Source organism: Microcaecilia unicolor, chromosome 6, assembly GCF_901765095.1.
Source record: "Microcaecilia unicolor chromosome 6, aMicUni1.1, whole genome shotgun sequence".
NCBI classification, from domain to species: Eukaryota; Metazoa; Chordata; class Amphibia; order Gymnophiona; family Siphonopidae; genus Microcaecilia; species Microcaecilia unicolor.
The window spans coordinates 254126750-254151789 of NC_044036.1; positions in this window are offsets into that span (position 1 = coordinate 254126750).

The following is a 25040-nucleotide window of genomic DNA, read 5'->3' on the forward strand; positions in this document are numbered from 1 at the left end:
CCATTGTCCCGGGTACAAAACTTAGATTGTGAACCCCCTAGGGACAGAGAAAGTACCTGCATATAATGTGTACTGTGCTGCATATGTCTAGTAGCACTATAGAAATTATTAGTAGTAGTAATGGTGGCAGGTCCTAAATTGTAGAATTCACTTCCATTACATCTGCAACAATCTCAGCCTGTGCTATGGCGGCTCCCTCACAGAATTCTTCATAAGATGTGCAGAATTCTGTGCATACTGTGGGGGTGGGGAATTCTGCACAAATTTTGCACTATGCAGTTGTGCAGAATTCCCCCAGGTGTAATGTGACTTGTTAGTTAACATATACCAGGTAATATTCAGCCAGCAGTGGTCAGTGTTCTTTTAAATGTTGACTGCTGTGGGCAGAATTAAATCCCGATATTCAATGTCAGGCCATGTCCAGGCACCAGCATTAAATATCCAGGGCTATGTGAGCATGTGCTGACCTTCCGAACATATACGGGTCCTTGGCTAATATTCAACTAGGACCTCCATAAAATACTTTTGAGAACCCTGGTTGAATATCAGTTGGCACTCACATAAGAGGGAGCAGGTCCCCCCACTCCCTCCTGATTCTGATACCCCCCTTCCTCCTTCCCTTCTGAATCTGTTCCATCCTTTCTGTTCCTCCTTCCCCCTGAAAAGAACTAGATTCCTCAACACAACAGCAACACCCCCCATCCCCATGAGGCAATTGCAAAACTTCACAGAGGCCATTTGCGGCTAGAGTCGCAATGCACATGAGTGAGTGGGCATTACTGCTGTCCACTGGATCCCTAGACAACCAGGTATCTTAAAAGTAAGCTTGAGGGGACTTACAGGGGTTGGGGAGTCTTGGAGGGGGAGGGGATGATTGGAATCAGGAGTGAGGGGAGACTAGAGAACTTTTCAGGCTATTCCCGAGAGTTATCAAGGTACTAGCTGATATATTACATGCTAGTGCCCAAATAACTTCCTGGGTAAGGACTGGTTTTTGGATGGACCTATTTTCCTGGTTAGCTAGCTGGACACTGACATTTAAGTTTGCCAGTGTCCAGATAAGTCCCTGTAACACCCCTCTCCTGCTTGGATTTAGGATGGCTGGTTAGTGCACTACCCCTTTATGTGCTGCTGAATATCAGCGGAGAGCCAGCCAGGAGCAATTTGGCTACTGCCTGGTTAAATCAATTTGAATATCCACTCTTAGTTAATATATCAGTTATTCCACAGGCATTCAATGAGGCCGGATAGTTGGTACACAGGATTAATGGATCAGGAGACACTGTCTCACTTGTTGATTAGACACAGCTGTATGACTTAGGGCAAGGCACTCCTCCAAGTAGTAGACACTTGGAAAGTAAGCTGCTGATAGCAGGGACATTTTCATTATATGTTACCTTTTAGCACACTGACAGCACTGAATAAATAATAAGTACTGCTAAAATGTGATGTTTGGAGCATGTGGATGCCATTCCACCCTGAACTTCCTGGTGAGTGTTTTATGCCTCACTATTTCCATATCACTCACAACTACCTCGTTATAGCTGGACACTGTATGCATCCAAAAGAAGAGGAATTAAGCTGAAATCTATATATTACAGAGACTGGATTGTTCTATGTATAAGGCAAGGAACACCAGCATGACTGCCCAAGTACTTTTCCTTTCCTTTCCAACATAAATATTGCTTTTAATAGTACAGTGGTGTCTATCAACAAGAACCACCATTAGAATAAATACGTTATATAACACTTAATTTGATGCTATTCAACCTCTATTCCTTCACAAGTCATTAGCTGGAAACTGCCATAATCAGATGGTAATTTCTCTTTATCCTCTTTATTTAAGCGTTAACAGTATTTGATTGTCATGTTTTGAAACTTTGTGGTGTTATACAAACCCTCTCTCCACTCTAAAGACATTGAAAAGCACATGTGACTCTTATCCAACTGGTTTGGTTTCACCAAGCTAAATACTCTCAAAGTATTTGTACGAGGAAAGTGGATAAGCTGGTGCGAGAAAGACCTGATTCACTGCCCTAACTAGCAGCAGGAGTGTTGCAAGATCCCTTGTCTCAGGGTTCTCATATTTATCCCAATGAATCAACAGTTTTTTTGGATAGCAACAACAAATGTGTATGAGATAAATTTGCATATAATGGGTCTCCAGTATAACAAATATATCTCATGCAAGTTCATAATGGATATTCAGAAAACCCTACTGGCTGTGGGGTCGGTTGGCAGGTTTGCAAACCACTGGGTCAACTTTTTACACTCACTTCAAAAAGGGGGCACTTTACCTGAGGACTTTGTTCCATTTCTCAAATGCCAACAGGAAAATTCCCCCCAAAGATCAGCACCTGCTTTAACCTCTGGATACTTTTGCCCTGTAAAGCAAATGTTGTTGCCTCCCTCAATCTACCTCTTTCTCTGATTTCTCATTCTTTTCCCACGGGTAAAAAAAAAGTAGGAGTGTTGATCTTCATATGTACTTTTACCCACATACCGGGGATGTAATTTCAGACATCTTTATTCAGGTAAATGCCTTTAAATTTTCTTATGGATTCCAGAATAGAGAGAACATTACACTGCAGATGCCTGTAGTACCCCCCACCCCCACACCAAAGAGAAGAGGTGATAACAGGAGAAATGACATTTTGCACTTGTTTATAGATTTGAGTTTGTGTGGGAACATCAGCAGCACAAAATTAGCTTAATAGTGTGCCACATATTTCCAAAGCCACTTGAAAGGCTTTTTGGCTTATGATTATCCTGTAGTAATATTTTCATACAAAGTTCAAAGGCCTGGTGGTTTCCTGCTATCATGTGTTACATATTTCTAAACAAATTTGAAAATGAGCATTAACTCTCACTGCAACCCATAATGGCAGACAGCATGAGGCCTGAATCATATGACAAATGGCACGCTGCCTGAGAACTGTTGCTAAGAACTGCAAGGGCTCTGAAATAATCTTTCTGGTGCATGGAGCTGTGGTTTGATATTTTCTATCCCTGTGGATGCTGATCTATTTGGGTTTGCAGGATGCTCCTATGCCCCAATGCTCAAAACTCCAGCACTATACAGAACAGTACTGGAAAAATAGCACTGGAACAGTGCAACAAAACAACTCCCTAAAACTAAACGCTAATAGTATGTGGTGTGCGGTTAGCTTGAGTATTAGGAAGTTAAGGGGAGGATTGTGCCTGGGCATGCACACAAGAGCTGTGTGGTAAGTGAGTACAAATGCCAAAAAACAGCCAAGTTTTTGACATTTGTACTGCAGAATTCTTTATGCAGGAATTGAAGCACCTGCTTTAAGCGTCATTAATTTGATTTGGAAACATGTGTGACCCCTGACGAAGATTTGTCCGAAACTTGGCCGGATTGGGTCCTGTTTTCCAATAAAATCTTGTTTGGATGAACTCTTGCCTACTCTTCTTAGATCACTGCTACTGTTGTGTCATTTGCTTCTATTCTGCAGTGAGCTGTCACCTATTTTGTTTTCACAATTAGTATGCAGTCATTTTTTTAAAATACTGCGAAAGCACATACCAACACCTATGTTGTAGGCAGTAAAGGCTCCTGTGCTATCCATGCGTTAACCAATTAGTGTGTGGTAATATAGATTTGCTAACTGATAGCACAGGAATGCCCATTATCCATGCTGACACACCTCAAAATTAATTAATATTATTAGAACTATGAATGGTAGCATGATGGATTCTGTGTACTTTGGGTAGGATTGGTCTGTGTTTGATTGTTATTATCTTTCCAATCTATTATTGGTATTCTTATCAGTCTTGCTGATTTTTATGATTGTTAATCGCTTTGATCTGTGCACCAGTTTAAGTGGTATATTAATATTTTAGTTATTATAAACAGAAACAGAAACTCCTCAAAAATACAAAACATTATTTAGCATGCAAATAGCATGCACACATTTAAAAACTACTGTGAGTACCCCCTGTATTGTTTTTCCCTTCCATTTTCTGTATTAATGTTTTAAAACCAATAAATAAATATTGGAAAAAAAACCCCTACTGTGAGACACTGTATTGTGTCCCGCGGTAGTCCATTTTTTGCTGTGCTAGACACACATTAGCACCTAATGCAGCTTAGCAAAAGGGCCTTTATGTCTCATTTAGTCTACATCATTATCTAGAGTAATCATTCAAAATTTCCTTAGCCAGACCCATCAAAGGTATGCAGCTGTGGAGGCATAGCAGAGCAGAAGGCGGAGATGCTATTCTGATTGTTACTAGAAGAGCAGTATATCGCTTTCTTTAAATAAATAAATAAATCTCCTTGTGACCTTCAGAAAATGACTTCACCATCTGTTGCCTCAGGTATAACTTAGAACAGTGGTTCTCAAACCTGGTCCTGGAGGCATCCTCACCAGTCAGGTTTCAGGATATCCACAATGAATATTCATGAGAAATATTTGCATGCAGTGCCTCCACTGCATGCAAATATTTTCTATTGTGGGATTTGGCGTGCACCAAACTTGGAATTACTGCCAGGTACATGTGCTACCCCGGCAGTAGTGCCAATCTGACAAGCGCTACCCGCACATCAGTCCTCCCGCTGCTTTGTAAAAGGGCCCTTGAGTTTCCTAACAAAACTTTCCATCTGCTTATGCAATCCAGCTAGTACATTATTTGAATTCTCAGATGTCATATTTTATTACACTGCCAGAGAATCAATTCTACCCCTCTATTATGTGTTATAGTATCTTATTTTGTTGGTGCAATAAAATTAATCACAGTCTAAAAAGATTCCAGTTTTCCCTAGGATGAGCGCAACAATTATTGCTCTATCCAATGTATTTTCGAAGGAGAAGGGCAGCCATCTTCTGACACAAATCAGGAGATGGGTGCCCTTCTCGCAAGGCCGGCCAAATCGGTATAATCGAAAGCCAATTTTGGGCGGCTTCAACTGCTTTCTGTCGCAGGGACAGCCAAAGTTCAAGGGGGCATGTCGGCAGTGTACCAAAGGCAGGACGGGGGCGTGTTTTAGAGATGGCCATCCTCGGCCGATAATGGAAAAAAGAAGGGCGGCCCTGACGAGCATTTGGCCGACTTTACTTGGTCCCTTTTTGTTCAAGACCAAGCCTTGAAAAGGTGCCCGAACTGACCAAATGACCACCAGAGGGAATCAGGGATCACCTCCCCTTACTCCCCCACTGGTCACCAACCCTCTCCCACCCCAAAAAACAAATAAAAAAAACATTTTTTTGCCAGCCTCAAATGTCATACCCAGCTCCATCACAGCACTATGCAGGTCCCTGGAGCAGTTTTTAGTGGGTACTGCAGTGCACTTCAGGCAGGCGGACCCAGGCCCATCCTCCCCTACCTGTTACACTTGTGGTGGTAAATGGGAGCCCTCCAAAACCCACCACAAACCCACTGTATCCACATGTAGGTGCTCCCCGTTACCCTTTAAGGGCTATGGTAGTGTTGTACAGTTGTGGGGAGTGGGGTTTTGGGGGGCTCAGCACACAAGGTAAGGGAGCTATGCACCTGGGAGCAATTTGTGAAGTCCACTGCAGTGCCCCCTAGGGTGCCCGGTTGGTGTCCTGGCATGTGAGGGGGACCAGTGCACTACAAATGCTGGCTCCTCCCACGACCAAATGGCTTGGATTTGGCCGGTTTTGAGATGGCTGCCCTTAGTTTCCATTATAGGCGAAAACCAATGTCGGCAATCTCTAAGGGCGGCCCAAATGTTGAGATTTGGCCATCCCCGACCGTATTATCGAAATGAAAGATGACCGCCCAACTTGTTTTGATAATGCGGTCAGGTACGCTTCTTTACGGGGCTGTCCCTAGAGATGGGCGCCCCCGCTTGATTATGCCCCTCTATGCTATATTACATATTTGGCACTGTACTTTGAAGTTATTCTTCAGTGATAAATTTTCAAAGGCTTAGGAAGACTTTCATAACATGGCGCCTATTTTATAAACGCAATATAAACATATTTTCACCAAAAAATATTTAAAGGGATAGATTGGGCATCAGGATGATGCACATTAAACATTAATACTATAAAGGTGTCTTTATAGGATACTAGCTTAAGTTATTTTCAAGTCTAACTTTAAGTGCAAGCATTTATGTCTGCTAAAGGTTGTTGTAAATGTTTACGCATATCTATTGTCAGTTAGGCACAGAAATGGAAGTATTCCATAACACCATGCCTAAACCCTGGGAATGCCCATGACCAGCCCATGCCCCTCCCTTAGACATGCCCCCATTGGCACTGCACACAAGGGGGGCCCTTTTACTAAGCTACGGTAGGGCGCATGCCCATTTCCCGGCCCATTAAAACAATGCCCTTTTTCTCAGATGCAGTAAAAAATGGACCAGCACACACCAAAAACACACCCCACACTATCGCAGGCCACATTTTAAATCAGCTTTGTTTAAGGACCCCTAGATGAATTAGGTGCACAGCTTATAGAATAGGGGTACAGAGCAGATATGTGCATAACCAGTAAGTACTGCTAGTTAGAACATGTTAAGGCCAATTATTGATTGTTAACACCACTGTTCCCTCTAAACTGAGCGGAAGTCCTCCAACTGCATTACTGACAGTAGGATTGGTCCTTCAATATTGTGTTTTCAATCACTAGGGAGAGGCAGGTTCTCTGGAGACCTGCAGAGCTTGCCTGTCCCTCACTATCGAAAACAGTGCCCCCCACTGGAAGGACTATAGGTGGAAGACTCCCACTCAGCTTTGAGGGAACAGTGGTTATCACCAATTTAGCAAATTACTTTATGCATGTCTCTATGATCTGCACCCAAAGTTGTGTGTCTAAATTTGGGCCACCTATACAGAATTTGGGAGAAAGTGTCAAGTTGGATCTTCAGATGTAAATGAAGCAATGGGTCAAAGTTAACAAGCTTCAAAGTACAACTTCCTCATGGATCCATTTTAATTCATTTTAGCAATTTTACTTATGGACTATACATTCAGATTTTCAATTAAAATTGGAACATTATCAATATATGCACAAGCTCACAGCGACCAACCTGGACGTAAACACTTAACACACCTTTCCAAAACTTACAACCCAACCCACCTTACATACTACGTACCCACTGACCACTGGAACAGCATCCCGCCGGACCAATAATGTAACCCTACTCGACTATGTTGTGACCTTATTCAACTCTCTTTGTAACTGTCCAGCAATGAATCATGTAACCACATTGAATCTCCTAAGGTCTTAACCTGGCTCAATTCTCCCATGAGAAACCCCTACAGACTCTCGCTGTCTCTATCAAACTATGAACCTCAATCGATATCTTGTAATTGACCCCATTGTTCCTTGTAAGTCACATTGAACCTACCAATAGGTGGGAAAATGTGGGATTCAAATGCAATAAATAAATATCTTGAAAAGTACCAGACACTGCCTGACATAATATCATGTTTTGCTATGCTGTATCAGGGAAACAGAATCCTGAAACGTTCAAAAAATCTCAGGGGCCCTTTTACTAAAGGGTTGCCATGCAGCAACAAGCTTGCAATCCAGAACTACCACAGACGCTGGCAGTAGTTGCACCCCCTAGTGCATGGCATTTCTGGCACTAGTGGCAATATTTAAACAAATATTTCCACAGAGGGTTACCCAGCGGTAATGGGGCAGCACTGTGCGCTGCCGAGTTATCGCCGGATTAGCGTGGAATCCCTTACTGCCACTTCAATGGGTGGTGGTAAGTGCTCCCACCAAATGGCCACATGGCAACTATGAACTTATTGCCCAGCCATTTCTTTTTGGGGGCTTTTTGCAGGGCCCCTTTTACTTCAGCTCAGTAAAAGGGTCCCTCAATTAGTATCAGAATGACTTCAACATTCATCCTCCTTCTGGCACATATCATTAGAGGCAAATGTGAATTGGCCTTTGTTTGAAACAGCACGCCGGACTCATGGGAACACTAGTCTGACCCAACATGGCACTTCTTATATTCTTGTACTTTTAGTTTATTTTTCTATATTTTTATTATTCAATTTATACAAATTAGGATAATAACACAACCTATGTTTTCTTCGTAGGGTTGGGAGGGAGAGGGATTGTTAATTTTTACTTCTATTAAAGATGTTTTATGATATGCAAATAAATTAAGTTGTAAGTGACACATTTTAATTGGACTAATTATATTTCTGATTAGCTTTAAAAGTTATAATTGGGGCTTCTGATCCTGGGTATTTATAATTTTGAATGTTAGCATTTCTGATGCAATTAATTGCTTTCCCAGAATCAAAACAAAATGTCTGTGGCTTTTTAGGTAAAACCTATTAAATAATTCAAAAAAACATTTTCAGCACTAGTCCCTTATTCCAACGCCAGTCCTTCTTTCTCCAGTAGCAGCATCATTTCCCTCTTCTCCCTGCCTTAGCATCAGCAAAAACATCAATACCTCTTCTCCAAGCTCCTTCTACTTTCAGTCCCCACCTCAACATCTCCATGACCCAGCTCCACCGTCATCCTCCTGCTTGGCAAAAAGTGGTGGAAGCTTTACCTTTGACCATGAAGCTCTTTGTTTCTTTGCTGGCATTGTGTGATGTGGAGGGGCATAATCAAATGCAAACGCCTATTTCCATGGGCGTTTATCTCCGAGAACGGGTCCGTGAAGGGGCGGGCTGAACCGTATTTTTGAAAAAATGGATGTTTTTGAGCTGGGCGTTTGTTTTTTTTTAGCGATAATGGTCGTGGGAGGGGCCAGGATTGGTAGTACACTGGCCCCCATGATATGCCAGGACACCAACTGGGCACCCTAGGTCAGTGCGGTGGACTTCAGAAAAAGCTCCCACATGCATAGCTCCATTACAACGGGTGCTGAGCTCTCAACCCCCCTCCCCCAAAACCCACTACCCACAAATGTACAACACTACCATAGCTCTTAGGGGTGAAGGGGGCACCTACATGTGGGTACAGTGGGCTTTGGAGGCCTCCCATTTACCAGCACAAGTGTTACAGGTAGGGGGGGATGGGCCTTGGGCCACCTGGCTGAAGTGCACTGCGGTACCCACTAAAAGTGCTCCAGGGACCTGCATACACGCAGGCCTCTAGGACTTGTTGCTGCTGTATAACATTGGCACACCAGTTGACACCTGAAGATTAATCTCTCAGAAAACGTCCTTTATTGGAATAAGCACGTTTACTCACAGTTAACTGCAGAGGTTGTGCCCCACTGGCAATGAGTCTCCCTGGCACTGAGATTAGCAGTAGGTCAGAGCTGGCAGAATGCTGTACAATGCCCTCTTTCAGCCATATTCAAGGTAAGAACTAAGTTGTCTAGCGTGGCTAACACAGGAAAGGGAACTAAAACTGGCTTACAAAAATGGCCACTACCACATGGACTACAACAGGAAACACTACAGGGCACACTCTGACCCAGTAGGCAGGGGGAAAAGCACCATGGGAGAAGAGCCTACCAACTACCAACATCGTGAGACTGTAACACAAGCTAATGAAATCACGGAGCCCAATACCCTACACCCACCACAATACAATGCTGATGTGACCCTGTAGTGCACCCGAGAGCCACATCTGAACCAGGGAAAGGCTGTGACAGGATCGAACACATTCTGCTGTCATGGAGGTGGGTACGGCATTTGAGTCTGGCACACAGGCTGGGAAAAAAGTTTTTAAAGTGGGGGTTTTTTTTGGTGGGAGGGGGTTAGTGACCACTGGGAGAGTCCGGGAACGTGATCCCCGATTCCCTCCAGTGGTCATCCAGGCAGTTGGGGCACTTTTTTGGGACTTATTCGTGAAAAAAAAGGGTCCAAAAAAAGTGACCCAAAATCGCGGTAAAAACGCCTTTTTTTTCGATTATCAGCTACAGACGCCCATCTCTCCTAGGCTGATAACCACGCCCCGGTCCCACCTCCGACACGCCTCTGACACGTTCCTGTCAACTTTATTCGTTTCCGTGACGGAGTGCAGTTGGAAACGGCCAAAATCGGCTTTCGATTATACCGATTTGGGCGACTTTGCGAGAAAAACGCCCATCTCCCGATTTGGGTCGAAATATATGCGTTTTTCTCTTTCGATTATAAGCTGCATAGATAGATAGATAGATAGATAGATGGATATAATTATATAGACATAAAGAGAGATTTAGGGGCCCATTTACTAAGCCACGTAAATGTCTACGTATGCCCAATGCATGCAAAAATGGAGTTACCGCCCGACTACTACATGGCTGTTGTGGTAATTTCATTTTTGGCGCGTGTCCGATACGCACATCTGAAAAATATTTTTTATTTTCGGGTGCGCATCTGTGAGTGCCAAGTGGCATTTCACGCACATAGGTCATTACCACTTGGATTCTTTACCGCTAGGTCAATGGCTGGCGGTAAGGTCTCAGACCCAAAATGGATGCATGGCAATTTTGATTTTGTCGCATGTCCATGTTTTGCAAAAAAAATAAAAGGCATTTTTTGTAGGTATGCTGAAAAATAATTCTGTGCATGCCCAAAACATGTGTCTACATTACCGCAGGCCATTTTTCAGTGCACCTTAGTAAAAGGACCCCATAGAGAGATATATAAATCTCACTCTCTAGATAGATAGATAGATAGATAGATAGATAGATAGATAGATAGATAGATAAGAGTGGTATTTTTTATGTTTTAGTTCAGTGGTTATTTGTTGTTTAAGCTTTGTTTTATGTAAACTGCATAGGTGTGGGCAGTATAAACGTTTTGAAAATAAATAAAAATGCCCATTCACATATTTTAAAACCCTCTTTCAGAGTCGGTGAGGAAGCAGAGAATGGTGGATGCAAAGACACAAGCTCCCACTGCAGGAAAGGGACACTCTAGCTTATTTTCGAAAGGGAAGGACGCCCATCTTCCAGCACAAATCGGGAGATGGGCGTCCTTCTCCCGAGGTCGCCCAAATCGGCATAATTGAAAGCTGGTTTTTTGCTTCCTCAACTGCTATCCGTCGTGGGGGCGACCAAAGTTCATGGGGGCGTGTCGACAGTGTACCGAAGGCGGGACGGGGGCGTGGTTAAGAGATGGCCATCAGCCGATAATGGAAAAAAGAAGGGCGTCCCTCATGAGCATTTGGTCTTTACTTGGTCCCTTTTTTTCCAGGACCAAGCCTCGAAAAGGTGCCTGAACTGACCAGATGACCACCGGAGGGAATTGGGGTTGACCTCCCCTTACTCCCCCAATGGTCACCAACCCCTTCCCACCCTAAAAAAAAAATTAAAAAAACATTTTTTCCAGCCTCTATGCCAGCCTCAAATGTCATACCCAGCTCCATCACAGCAGTATGCAGGTCCCTGGAGCAGTTTTTAGTGGGTGCAGTGCACTTCAGGTAGGTGGACCCAGGCCCATCCCCCCACCTGTTACACTTGTGGTGGTAAATGTGAGCCCTCCAAAACCCACCCGAAACCCATTGTACCCACATGTAGGTGCCCCTTCATCCCTAAGGGCTATGGTAGTGGTGTACAGTTGTGGGGAGTGGGGGGGGGGGGGGTGCTCAGCACCCAAGGTAAGGGAGCTATGCACCTGGGAGCAATCTGTGAAGTCCACTGCAGTGCACCCTAGGGTGCCCGGTTGGTGTCCCGACATGTGAGGAGGACCAGTGCACTACGAATGCTGGTTCCTCCCATGACCAAAGGGCTTGGATTTGGTCATTTTTGAGATGGGCGTCCTCGGTTTCCATAATGGCTGAAAACCGGGGATGTCCATCTCTAAGGACGACCTAAATGTTGAGATTTGGGCGTCCCCGACTGTATTATCGAAACGAAAGATGGTCGTCCATCTTGTTTCTATAATACGGGTTTCCCCGCCCGTTCGCCGGGACATCCTTAGAGATGGGCGTCCCCGTTCGAAAATGCCCCTTACTGTGGCAATGGCCTACTTTTATTATATTGGCTGGCTGTGATCATTGGAGTGTCCCAGAAAAGGCAATTTTTTTTAGTTAAATCTAGAAACCACAAATTCCCCATCATTGGTGGTTTACGGTAAGATTGCACTTTCAATTGATCTATCTGCTGCTTTGGATTTGTGATTGTGGGTTTAGTTCTTTGTTGGTTTTCTTCATTTTTGAGCGATCATTCCTTCTCAGTTGTACTTCCTCATTTGCAGTCAACAACTTCTTTGCTTCGTTGTGCTTTCTCCTCTTTTGCTTAACATTTTTTTTTAGTCCTCTGGCAACTCTGGTTCAAGAGCATAACATTAGTGTTTTTTATTATGCTCATTATGTAGATTCTCTTTCATCAGATTTTTCTTTATTTCAGTCAGGGCTTGATGCTACATATGTTTGATTGGAACAGAACCATCTTGTTCTTAATACATCTAAGATGGTGGCCTGTTGGATGACCAGTGGTCACCCAGTTCCTTCCTTTATTCCTACTATTCAGGGTATTCCATTGAATGTGGTTACACAGTTCAAATATTTAGATATTATATTTGATCAAGCTCTTACTTTTAAACAAGTCTCAGCTCTAGTTAAATCTTGTTTTTTAAAAATTTTGCTTTATGACAATTTTGTCTGCTTGCTATTTTCTTAATTCTTCTTCACAAACAATACTTCTTTATGCTATTTTTGTTTCCCGGATAAACTATTGTAATATTGTTTATTCTGGTTTTACAACAAATTCTTTTAAAACATTACAGTCTGTACAAAACACTGCTTTACATATTCTTGCTAGGCTCGTAAGTCAGAACACATTACACCTTTTTTTCTTAAGATTCACTGGCTTCCTATTTCTCACCCAGTGCAATATAAAATATTGGTGTTGAAATATAAAAATTTTGCATACAGGAATTCCAGCATATTTGTCCATGACTGTAACCCCGTATGCTCCACCGAGGTTGCTTTGGCCAATCAATGATCAACGTATACATAATCTGTTTCCCATGTCAGATTAGATTCTACTACACATCATGACCTTTATTGTACTGCCCCTGCTCTTTGGAATGTGTTCCCTGCCCTTTTATGTTTAGAACTGTCATTTTTAAATTTAGGTCAATTTCAGCTTATGTTTAGCATTAATTCATCCTAATTCTGGAGATGCTGGTGGACGGTATGCCCTGTTTGTTGATTGTTTATTTAAGATTGTATGATTTGATTATTTGACTGCTAATTGTATAATCTTTGTGTGTTTGGTTTAGGGTTTTGCATATTCTTTCCTATTATAACTGGAGTTCCTTTCTTTTCATTTTCTTTTGTACTGCAAACCACTTTGCTGTGCCTTACATGAAATTGTCTATCTATCTATCTATCTATCTATCTTCAGAAAAATGTAACCCTGAACTACTAACTGGAAGGGTACACCACTATTACTACTTATCATTTCTACAGCACTAATAGACATATGAAGTGCTGTATACTAAACACGTATGAGACAGTCCCTGCTTGACAGAGCTTACAGTCTATTTGAGACAAACTTATTGTAAGAATGACTAAAACAGACAATGGCACTGAACAGGTGAATAGAGGTTAAGAGTTAAGGGCAGTCTAAAAAAGGTGGGATTTTAGACTAGATTTGAATATGGCCAGAGATGAAGCTTGACATACTGATGCAGGAAGTCTATTCCAAGCATATGGTGCAGTAAGATAAAAGGAACAGAGTCTGGATTTGGTATTGGAGGAGAAGGGTATAGATATGAGAGACATACCCAATGAATGGAGTTCCCAGGGAGAGGTGTAAGAAGAGATAAGAGTAGATAGATACTGAGAGGCTGCAGAATTAGTGCACATGTAAGTCAATAAAAGGAGACTGAATTTTATGTAGACATGGATAGAGAGCCAGTGAAGTGACTTGAGGAGAGGTCTAATATCAGCATAGCAATACTGGCAGAGTATAAGTTGTGCAGCAGAATTTTGAATAGATTGAAGGGGAGAGAGATGGTTTAGTGGGAGACCTGTGAGAAACAACTTGCAGTAATCTAAGTGTGAGGTGATAGGAGTGAAGATAAGAGTTTTGGTACTGTGTTTATAAAAGAAGGGACACATTTCGGTAGTGATATAGAGAAAACAAATGATAGGACTTCAAGCCCTGAGGAACTCAGTGTTGATACCCTTGATGAGGGAGAGACCCTTTGACATGAAATTCAGAGAAAATGCAGAAGTAATGGGTTTGGAAGCTAAAGTGCTTGAGTTTCTGCAGCCTACAAAATTAGACTTCATAAAATAAAAGGTAAGGGGGATTTGTATTTTGCTCAGGCCTTTTCAGTAGCAGCTCAATGCAAGGCGTATTCAAATACAATAAGTATTTCTCTGCCCCCAAGGCCTCACAATCTAGGTATGTACCTAAGGCAATGGAAGGTTAAATGGCTTGGCCAAGATTGCAAAGAACATCAGTCTCAGTCCACTGCTCTAACCTTTAGGTCTATTAGATTGTAAGCTCTTTGAGCAGGGACTGTCTTTCTTCTATGTTTGTGCAGCGCTGCGTATGCCTTGTAACGCTATAGAAATGCTAAATAGTAGTAGTAGTAGTAGTAGTACTCCTCCACTCTGAGATGGTTCTAAGTTCATTAAGGGAATGGTGTGCAGACATATCTAGCTCTTAGGAAGGTAATAAAGAGCCTTGCCTAAAACTCTACCATTTCTCATAGAAGTCTAGCCATAAACCTCAATCAAGGGAGTGGATGAGTTACATGTTTATTGGAAGGGGAGTCATGCTAGATTTCCAAATGACATGAAGAGAAATTTCCAGCCACAGAGGGAAAAAATCCTGTCCAGCATCATTTTTGTTTTGGGTTCAGTCCATTGTAACAACTAATTCACTACTTGTGAGTTGAATCAGGGAGGGGTTTGGAGTCCCCCACCAACCACCAATTACAAGAACACGCCAAGTTTCTCTGCTGTTGCTGCAGAATTTACCTAACTTTCTATTTTATACCTACACATTCTTGTTTTTCTAGAAACTTTCACTTGATCCTTACAAGGATTAGCAAAGTAAACAAAGTGTGCTTGCTACTAGGAAGTAAACCCTCTTAAGGGTTTCCAGAAGTTCTGAGCATAAGAAATATGTGTATCTTCATGATGATTTGAATTTTATGTTAGCTGATGCCTTTTTGTTGTTGTTGTTGTAGCTCAAGGCTAGCTAGATTTACATACTTTAGGTATTTTCTTATCTCTGGACAGCTTACCTAAGTACCTGAGGCAATGGCAGAAGCATCACAAGCCAGAAGCACACTCTGTATGGCACACCCCCAAGCACTGCATATTAACGACTCGACACAGCAGCCGTGTTTCGGCGCAAAAAGCACCTTTCTCAGGAGTCTTATGATATGCAGCTGTTTATTTTTTTAAAGGTTGTCTTTATTAAATCAATACACACAACGATATATATATAATCCAAAGTTCAACAGGGAATGACACCGGATTATCGCTGAATAGCTTCAAAGTTTCTTTATTGAAGCTATTCAGCGATAATCCGGTGTCATTCCCTGTTGAACTTCAGATTATATTTATATAGCTGTGTGTATTGATTTAATAAAGACAACCTTTTTTAAAAAAACAGCTGCATATCATAAGACTCCTGAGGAAGGCACTTTTCATGCTGAAACACAGCTGCTGTGTTGAGTTGTTTTTTTGCAATAAAGAGTTTGTTTCCATCATTATGTCTCCTCCGGTTTTTGAGAAGAACCCCTCTTCCTACTTTTTGCTTCTGCATCCTTTGACGTAAGAAACTTGTACACTGCCATCCTTGTGGGTGGTTATCTTTGGACACCCCAAGCACTCCCAGCATGCTGCATTCCCATCCATTTGCATCATGCCAGCAAGGGAAGACAATAGATAGGGTACAATTTGGTGCCTCAGCTTCCCTTGCACCCTGTGTGTCCATACCAGCTGTACATAGCTAGCTATGGCTTGGGTAATGGAGGATTAAATGAATTGTCCAAGATCACAAGAAGCTGAAGTGAAATTTGAACTGGGCTTCCCTGGTTCTCAGCCCACTGCTTTAACCATAAGGCTAATCCTGCACCCTATGATCCTGTAAGATAGGATTTATATCTAGGGGAAACCCCACCATCACCACCCCAACACTCCTCAGAATTGCCGTAGCTTAATCTCTTCTCATTATGTTTCCCCTGTACACTGTCCTGCCAGAACAAGGCATGGTTTTATTACACTGCAGTGTGGGAGGAAAATGCTAGAGCTAAGCCAATATAAACACTAAAACAGTATTCCAGAGAAGAAAGGATCCAGTGGTGAAGGTTTCCTAGCTATCAGTCATGCAACCAAATAGTGAGCTTGTGATTGCCAGAATATGATCTTTAACACATATGCACAAGTATTATTACTGTTCAGTACGATGTACACCTACTAAAATTAATGTAAAGTAGATCATTTAGAATTTGCTTGTGCACACCAAGCAAAGTGTTCTGTTCATGACTCACTCCTTTTCCAACTGGTTAAAAGTATTCAGCAATATTTAGTCATGGAGTGTTTGGCTCAAAAGAGATAATCGTGCAGAGTGGATGGAGCCCAAGATTATGGAATGGAAGGGGAAAAATAAAGAGAGTGACCACTTCTGAGGTTTCTTCCAATCTTTGCCATGTGTTCTCTCTGTGAACGTGAAACTGTGCAGTTTGGAGAATTTGAATGATACTCCTTGTATTGTTCTTTCTGTACTGTGTGGTATATAGGTTACCTAGAATCATCCAAAACAGAGAAAAATGAGTAAGAAGTGATTCGCACAGCAAGTCCTTTGATTGTCATTTTCCTATGAAAAGTACGATTGTAAAACATGCAGTAAACTGGTTTAAATCTGGTGCTACCACCGCCCTTTGGCAGGGAAGAATCTGTTAGGACATTCTTTGAGGGCAGGTAATGGGATCAAGGAGTTGCAGTTTGCAAGACTTGTGAGTGGGGAGGGGATAAAGAAGATGAAACTGAAGAGCTTTCAAAAAGATAAGAAGAAATAGTCAGACCAGGAGAAGGTGTCAAGGAAATAATTAGAAGAATTCAAGAGAACCAAATTGAGATTGTGAATTACAGCATTCAGCATGACAGAAAAAGTACAAGCCCAATGCCTGAAAATACACAGAAAGCAGTGGTACAAAGTGCAGACACACAAGAGAAAGTAGATGTCAAATGCTATCAATATGTTTAACTTAAAGGCTCCTTCTGGGAGGGCACGCTTACATCAGAGGGGGGTCACGTGATGTAACTATGGGTTGAATTACAGCATTTTCTGTGGCTATTCTTGTAGAAATTTGTGTAATTCTGATTGGAAATTTGCCAAAAAAAGTGGCTGTACACTCTTGCACCTCTTTTTTGAACATATACCTTTTTCAACTAAAAAAGAGCATGTACTTTTGAAAATGCAATGCTAGTCATATTGTTTGTGTCTTCATCCTGGAAATGGCCCCCATATGTGAGCAAACATATGGCATTGTTGCATGTAAGAACATAAGAACATAAGCATTGCCATACTGGAACAGACTGAAGTTCCATCAAGCCCAGTTTCCTGTTTCCAACAGTGGCCAATCCAAGTCCCAAGTACCTGGCAAGGTCCCAGAACACTAAAACAGATTTTATGCTGCTTATCCTTCCAGGTCCATCTTAATAATGGCTTATGGACTTTTCTTGTTGGAAATTATCCAAACTTTTTATAAACCCTGCTAAACTAACTGCTTTTACCACATTCTCTGGCAATGAATTTCAAAGTTGAGTGAAGAAATATTTTCTCTGGTTTGTTTTAAATTTACTACTTAGTAACACTCTGGGGGTACTTTAAATTGTATATAGAATGTACATTTTTGAAGATAAAATGCTTTGTAGCTTTGGAAATTTCCCATCATATGGTGGATAGATGCAGAAGAGACCGAAGCATTTTGCTGCTAGCTCAGGGACTGAACTGCAAGTTGAAATATGTCTAGGAGTGGAAAGCACATGGGTGCACTGGGAAAATTGTCCCCTGCCTACTTTATTTTTGACTCAAACACATTTTGGGCTCGTAATGAGATACATACCATCTCTGACATGGAGGTTAACGTGGTTCGTGTGAGTATCTTGAGACAATGTGCTTTCCTTAAATTAAATTACATTAAATTATCTCCCTCATTAAAGTAGCACCCTCAGTTCTTAGCCATAAAGATTCATATTCTCATTATTTAAAGAGATTTGGATGGATATTCAGAAGATGTATCAACGTAACCTTGAGAATTAGACATAAAATCTTTTTTTTTTAAGATACTTCAGTTCACTGAATAAATAAATCAGTGGTGTCCAACGTCGTCCCTCACCAGGTTGGTTTTCAGGATTTCCACAATGAATATGCATGGAGGCAGTGCATGTAAGTAGAGCTGTTGCATATTCATTGTGAAAATCTGGAAAACCCGATTGGGACTGTGGCCCTCAAGGACCAAGGTTGGACACTCCCAGGATAAAATTTTGCTGCACATTGAGTTTTGGTTTAATTGATTCCAGATGACATACATGTGATAGTTTCTTTGTGAGAGTTGCTATCCTGTATATATTGTTAGAATCAATAAGGGTATAATTGATTTGACCCCTGATGTAGGTGTTGTAACTGGGCCCATTGAAACTGAGTATTCTCTAAGCTAAGATTGACGCAGACCATTTGACCCTGAGGCAGGTGATGAAACGTTGGCCACCGTTGGTCATGGTCGTATTCAGCGTCCCGAGAGCTTAGATGGAATGAAAGCTAAGTAATTTGTATATTTAAACCTTTAAGTAAAGAAAAAGTAAGCAATAAGAGAAAAAAATTATTTGCAGAAGACCATTGAATTGTCCAGGGGTGTTTGCTGATGATGAAGCAGCCCAGTCCCTGTGAGCTTTTTAGTTATCTAGCCGGGGGCTTCTTGAGGCATCACCTCTTCATTCTATAAATTTAATGTATGGTCAGATTAAATGCCAGTTGAGTCTTCACCTATCTCCTTCATTATTGTATTTGGTTGTTAGACAGAAGTACTAGGAGGAGATTGCCTTCATAATTTGCTTTAATCATTGGGTGTTGTAACTGAAACATGGTTGCTGTTGAATCTGTGTTTGTAAATGACACTTAGGTTATGCAAATATGTTCCTAGATTAGCATATTTTATAATCTACATGCATACCTGCAAACTCTGCACATGCTCTACTCAAACTATGCCTCTGTACATACCTACCAGCAAAGTATGTGTCATCATGACATGGCAGAACAAATAGAAGACCAACACGCATTGGAAGTAGTAGCAAGAACTTTAATTCTACCCAAAATATTATTATGGCTGACGTGGCCACGTTTTGCCAAAGGCTGTGTCACAGGCAAAAGTAAAGAGGCGTGGATGGGCATTTTCGATATGACATCTAAGTCTGACTTTGGACGTTTTGCAAAAAACATCCAAAATTTGAATAGAAAAGAAGGTCATTTTCAAAAAGGAAAAGCAGCTTTTTTTTCCCAAAAATACTGTTTTGAACAAGGTTTTGTGTTTTGAACGTTTTGTTTTTTGGTCCATTTAAAAAAAAAAAAAAAATCAAAGTGAAAAACGCACAAAATCAAGCTATTGGGATGTAGGAGGACCCAGCATTTTTAGTAGACTGGTCCCCCCGACATCCCAGGAGATAAATGGGGCACCCTAGGGAGTACTACAATGGACTTCAAAAACATGCTTCCAGATATACATCTCACCATTGCTCCCTTATTTTGTCTGCTGATCCCCCTAACCCCAGTACCCAAAGTCCACTACTCCCAATTGTACACCACTAAAAGCAGTTTGCTCAGACAAATGGTGATGGAACCCACGAGGGAGGGAGCGACGCTAGATCTGGTGCTCACAAATGGGGATAGCGTGTCAAATATCTGAGTGGGTGCCCACCTGGGCAGCAGTGACCATCAAACGGTTTGGTTTGATATTACAGCTAAAGTGGAGAGCGGCCACTCAAAACTCAAGGTTCTGGATTTCAAGCATGCTGACTTTAGTAAAATGGGGGAATACCTGAGGAAGGAGATGGGAGGAAATACGAGAAGTGGAAGGACAGTGGTCCAGGCTGAAAAAAGCTATAAATAGGGCCACGAACCTTCATGTAAGGAAAGTAAATAAAAGCAAGAGAAAAAGGAAACCAATATGGTTCTCCAAGCAAGTGGCTGAGAAAATAAAGGCTACAGAGTTGGTGTTCCAGAAATACAAAAAACTCAAGAAAAGGAACACGAGGAGGAATACCGGATGAAACTAAAAGAAGCCAAGAGAGAGATGCGTCTGGTGAAAGCGCAAGCGGAAGAACAAATGGCTAGAAATGTAAGAAGGGGTGACAAAAATTTCTTCAGGTATATTAGTGAAAGGAGAATGACTAAAAAGGGAATTGTGAGACTAAAAGATACTGTGAACCGCTATGTGGATAATGATGAAGAAAAATCAAATTTGCTAAATAGATACTTTTGTTCTGTTTTCACAGAAGAAAATCCTGGAGAAGGACAGCGATGGACTGCAAAAAGTACAAATGAGATTGAAGTGGATAGAGCACCGTTCACGGAAGAGAGTGTGTATGAACAACTTGAAAAGCTAAAGGTGGACAAAGCCATGGGACTGGATGGGATCTACCCCAGGATATTGAGGGAGCTCAGAGAGGTTCTGGTGGGTTCTCTTAAAGATTTGTTTAATATATCCTTGCAGACGGGAGAGGTTCCGAGGGATTGGAGAACGGCGGAGGTGATCCCTCTTCACAAAAGTGGTGATAGGGAAGAAGCAGGAAACTACAGGCCGGTATGCCTCACTTTGATTATTGGAAAAGTAATGAAAGCGATGCTGAAGGAAAGGATATTGAATTCCTGGAAGCCAATAAGTTGCAAGATCCGAGACAACATGGCTTTACCAAAGGGAAATCGTGCCAAACGAATCTCATTGAATTCTTTGATTGGGTGACAGGAGAATTGAATCAGGGACGAGCTATAGACATAATCTACTTAGATTTCAGCAAAGCTTTTGACACGGTTCCCCACAGGAGGCTCTTAAATAAACTGGATGGGCTGAAGATAGGACCCGAAGTGGTGAACTGGATTAGGAACTGGTTGATGGACAGAAGCCAGAGGGTGGTGGTGAATGGAATTCGCTCAGAGGAGGGAAAGGTGAGTAGTGGTGTGCCTCAAGGATCGTTGCTGAGACCAATTCTGTTTAATATATTTGTGAGTGACATTGCTGAAGGGTTAGAAGGTAAAGTTTGCCTATTTGCGGATGATACTAAGACCTGTAACAGAGTGGACACCCGGGATGGAGTGGAAAACATGAAAAAGGATCTGAGGAAGCTAGAAGAATGGTCTAAGGTTTGGCAATTAAAATTCAATGCGAAGAAATGCAAAGTGATGCACTTAGGGAATAGAAATCCACGGGAGACGTATGTGTTAGGTGGCAAGAGTCTGATAGGTACGGACGGGGAGAGGGACCTTGGGGTGATAGTATCTGAGGATCTGAAGGCGACGAAACAGTGTGACAAGGCGGTGGCCGTGGCTAAAAAGTTGTTAGGCTGTATAGAGAGAGGTGTTACCAGCAGAAGAAAGGAGGTGTTGATGCCCCTGTATAAGTCGTTGGTGAGTATTGTGTTCAGTTTTGGAGGCCGTACCTTGCGAAGGATGTAAAAAGAATTGAAGCGGTGCAAAAAAAAGCTACGAGAATGGTGAGGGAATTGCGTTACTAGATGTATGAGGAGAGACTTGATGACCTGAACATGTATACTCTGGAAGAAAGGAGAAACAGGGGTGATATGATACAGACGTTCAAATATTTGAAAAGTATTAATCCGCAAACGAACCTTTTCCGGAGATGCGAAGGAGGTAGAACTAGAGGACATGAAATGAGATTGAAGGGGGGGCAGACTCAAGAAAAATGTCAGGAAGTATTTTTTCACGGAGAGAGTAGTGGATGCTTGGAATGCCCTCCTGCGGGAGGTGGTGGAAATGAAAACGGTAACAGAATTCAAGCACGCGTGGGATAAACATAAAGGAATCCTGTTCAGAACGAATGGATCCTAAGGAGCTTAGCCGAGATTGGGTGGCAGAGCCGGTGGCGGGAGGTGGGGATAATGCTGGGCAGACTTATACGGTCTGTGCCAGAGCCGGTGGTGGGAGGCGGGACTGGTAGTTGGGAGGCGGGGATAGTGCTGGGCAGACTTATACGGTCTGTGCCCTGAAAAGGACAGGTACAAATCAAGGTAAGGTATACACAAAACGTAGCACATATGAGTTTATCTTGTTGGGCAGACTGGATGGATCATGCAGGTCTTTTTCTGCCATCATCTACTATGTTACTATCCAGCTTATAATCGAAACGTTTCGCCGGCGATCTTCCGACACAAATCGGGAGATCGCCGGCGATTTCGCAAAAGCGGCTAAAAGCGTATAATCGAAAACTGGCTTTTTAACAGCATCGCCGCTTTCCCGTCACCTCACCGGCGAAAGTTAAAGGGGGCGTGTCACCGGCGAAGCGAAGGTGGGGCATGGGCGGGCGTGGGCGTGGCTACCAGATGGCCGGCTTTTGGCGATAATGGAAAAAAAAGCGGCGTTAAGCGGTATTTGGCCGGGTTTACTTGGTCCTTTTATTTTCACGACTAAGTCTCAAAAAGGTGCCCCAACTGACCAGATGATCACCGGACGGAATGGGGGATGACCTCCCCTTTCTCCCCCAGTGGTCACCAACCCCCTCCCATACTACAAAAGTTAAAATGAAAACCTTTTTTGCCAGCCTGTATGCCAGCCTCAAATGCCATACCCACCTCCATGACAGTAGAATGTGTTGTATCATCTGACAGCCTTTCCGTGGTTGCGATGTGGCTCTCGGATGAGTGTGACACCTTTTCTGTTAGGTGCCCTGCAGAGTCACATCAGCAATGCATTGTAGTGAGTGTAGGGTACTGGGCTATACTCCCATGGTGCTTTCCCCCCCTGCTAACTGGGTCAGAGTGTGCCCTGTTTTGTTTCCGGTAGTCCATGAGGTAGTGGCCATTTTTGTAAGCCAGTTTTAGATCCCTTTCATGTGTTACCCACGTTAGAAAACGTTCTTACTTTGAATGTTGCTGAAAGAGGGCATTGTACAGCATTCTGCCAGCTCGGACCTACTACTAATCTCAGTATCAGGGAAACTCTTTGCCAGTGGGGCACAACCTCTGATCTGCAGTTAACTGTGAGTAAACGTGCTTATTCAAATAAAGCACTTTTTCAAAGACATTAGTCTTCAGGTGTCAACTGCTGTGCTAAGATTATACAGCAGCAACATGTCCTAGAGGCCTGAGTGTGTACAGGTCCCTGGAGCACTTTTAGTGGGTGCACATTTGTGGGTAGGGGGTTTGGGGGGGGCTCAGCACCCACAGTAAGGGAGCTATGCATGTGGGAGCTGTTTCTGAAGTCCCCCCTAGGGTGCCCATTTGGTGTCCTGGCATGTAAGTGCACTACAAATGTCGGCTCCTCCCACGACCAAATGCCTTGGATGTCGCCGGGTTGGAGATGGCCGACATTTTTTTCCATTATCGCTGAAAAACAAAACCGGCCATCTCAAACCCAGCGACATCCAAGGCATTTGGCCGGTCTAAACCGTATTATCGAAAAACAAAGATGGCCGACCATCTTTTTGATAATACGGTTCCGGCCAGCTGTTGTGCCACCACCAAAATAGATCACCGGCAATCTATTTCGCTGGTGCCGTTCGATTATTCCCCTCCACGTTACTATGTTACTACAGTAGCCCTTATGGGTGAACGGGACACCTATATGTGGGTACTGTATACAGTGTGTTTCTTTTTTTTTTTTAATGTTTTTATTAACTTTTCTTTAACTTTACATAACATCATTGTAACCAACACAATATTCTAGTCATAAACCCATTATACAACTTCAAGTTTCCCCACACCCTCCCCCTCCCCCCTCAGAGCATCTCAGGTATATATCAGTCTCTTCGTGTACTGGAAGTCCTCCAGTGATCAGATCACAGGTTTAGTCCTCACCATTCCAGATATGGTGTCCATGTTTTTAAGAATCTCACCATTCCTCCGCGCCGCAAAGCTGTGAACTTATCCATCAGGCAGCAATAATCCACCTTAGCCAGTGTGTTTCTGGCGAGTTTTGGAGGTCTCACAGTTTCCACTACAAATGTGACAGGTAGAGGGAGCTAGGGACTTGAGTCCCCAAGCCATGGTGCACTGCACTGACCACTACACTACTCCAGGGACCTTCATGCTGCTCTAATAGACCTGGCTCTAACATCTGAGGCTGCCATAAAGACTGGGAAGTCATATTTGTATTCACATATTTTGGGTGGGTGGGAGGGGGGGGTCAGTGACCTATGGGGGGGTATTGGGTGGGGGGTCACCCCTGATTCCCACAGTGGTCATCTGGTCATTTAGGGCACCCTTTTATGCCTTATTCATTATAAAAAACAGGTCTAGCTCAAAATGTCTTAGTTTTAGTCCTGGATGATTTTGTTTTCTTCCATTACAGTTGTAAAACATCCAAGTCTTAGGAACGCCCAAATCCCACCCTTAACACCCTCCCCCCATCATGTTCCCTTGTGTTTTGAGCACTCTTCTGTCGGACTTCATAGAAATACATCTAAAAATTGGTTTGAAAATATTGATTTGGACTTTTTGTGAGAAAAAATATCCAAATGCTGCTTTATGCCAATTTGTAGACATTTTTCTCTTGCAAAAATGAGCTCAGAAGTCAAATACACACTTCTCTCTAGTATAACAATCAAGGGGAATTAGTCCTGCAGCTGGAGATTTCCCTGATGATTTACTGCACGACTAATTCCCCTTTCAGTCTTTTTTGACCCGCTTTGGTAAAAAGGGCAGCCGTGCACAACAAAAATGGTCCCCGCAGCTAGTGCAGGACCCTTTTTAGAGCAATTTTATGAAAATACCTTTGAGTAATTTATTAACTAGGATGCCAGTGGTGCTGTACTTCAAGGTGGAGGAGTAGCTTAGTGGTTAGTGCAGCAAATGTTGATCCTGGGGAACTGGGCTCAATTCCCACTGCAGCTCTTTGTGACACTGGGTAAGTCACTTACCCCTCCATTTCCACAGGCACAAATAAGTACCTGTATATACAATATAAACTGCTTTGAATGTAGTTGCAAAAA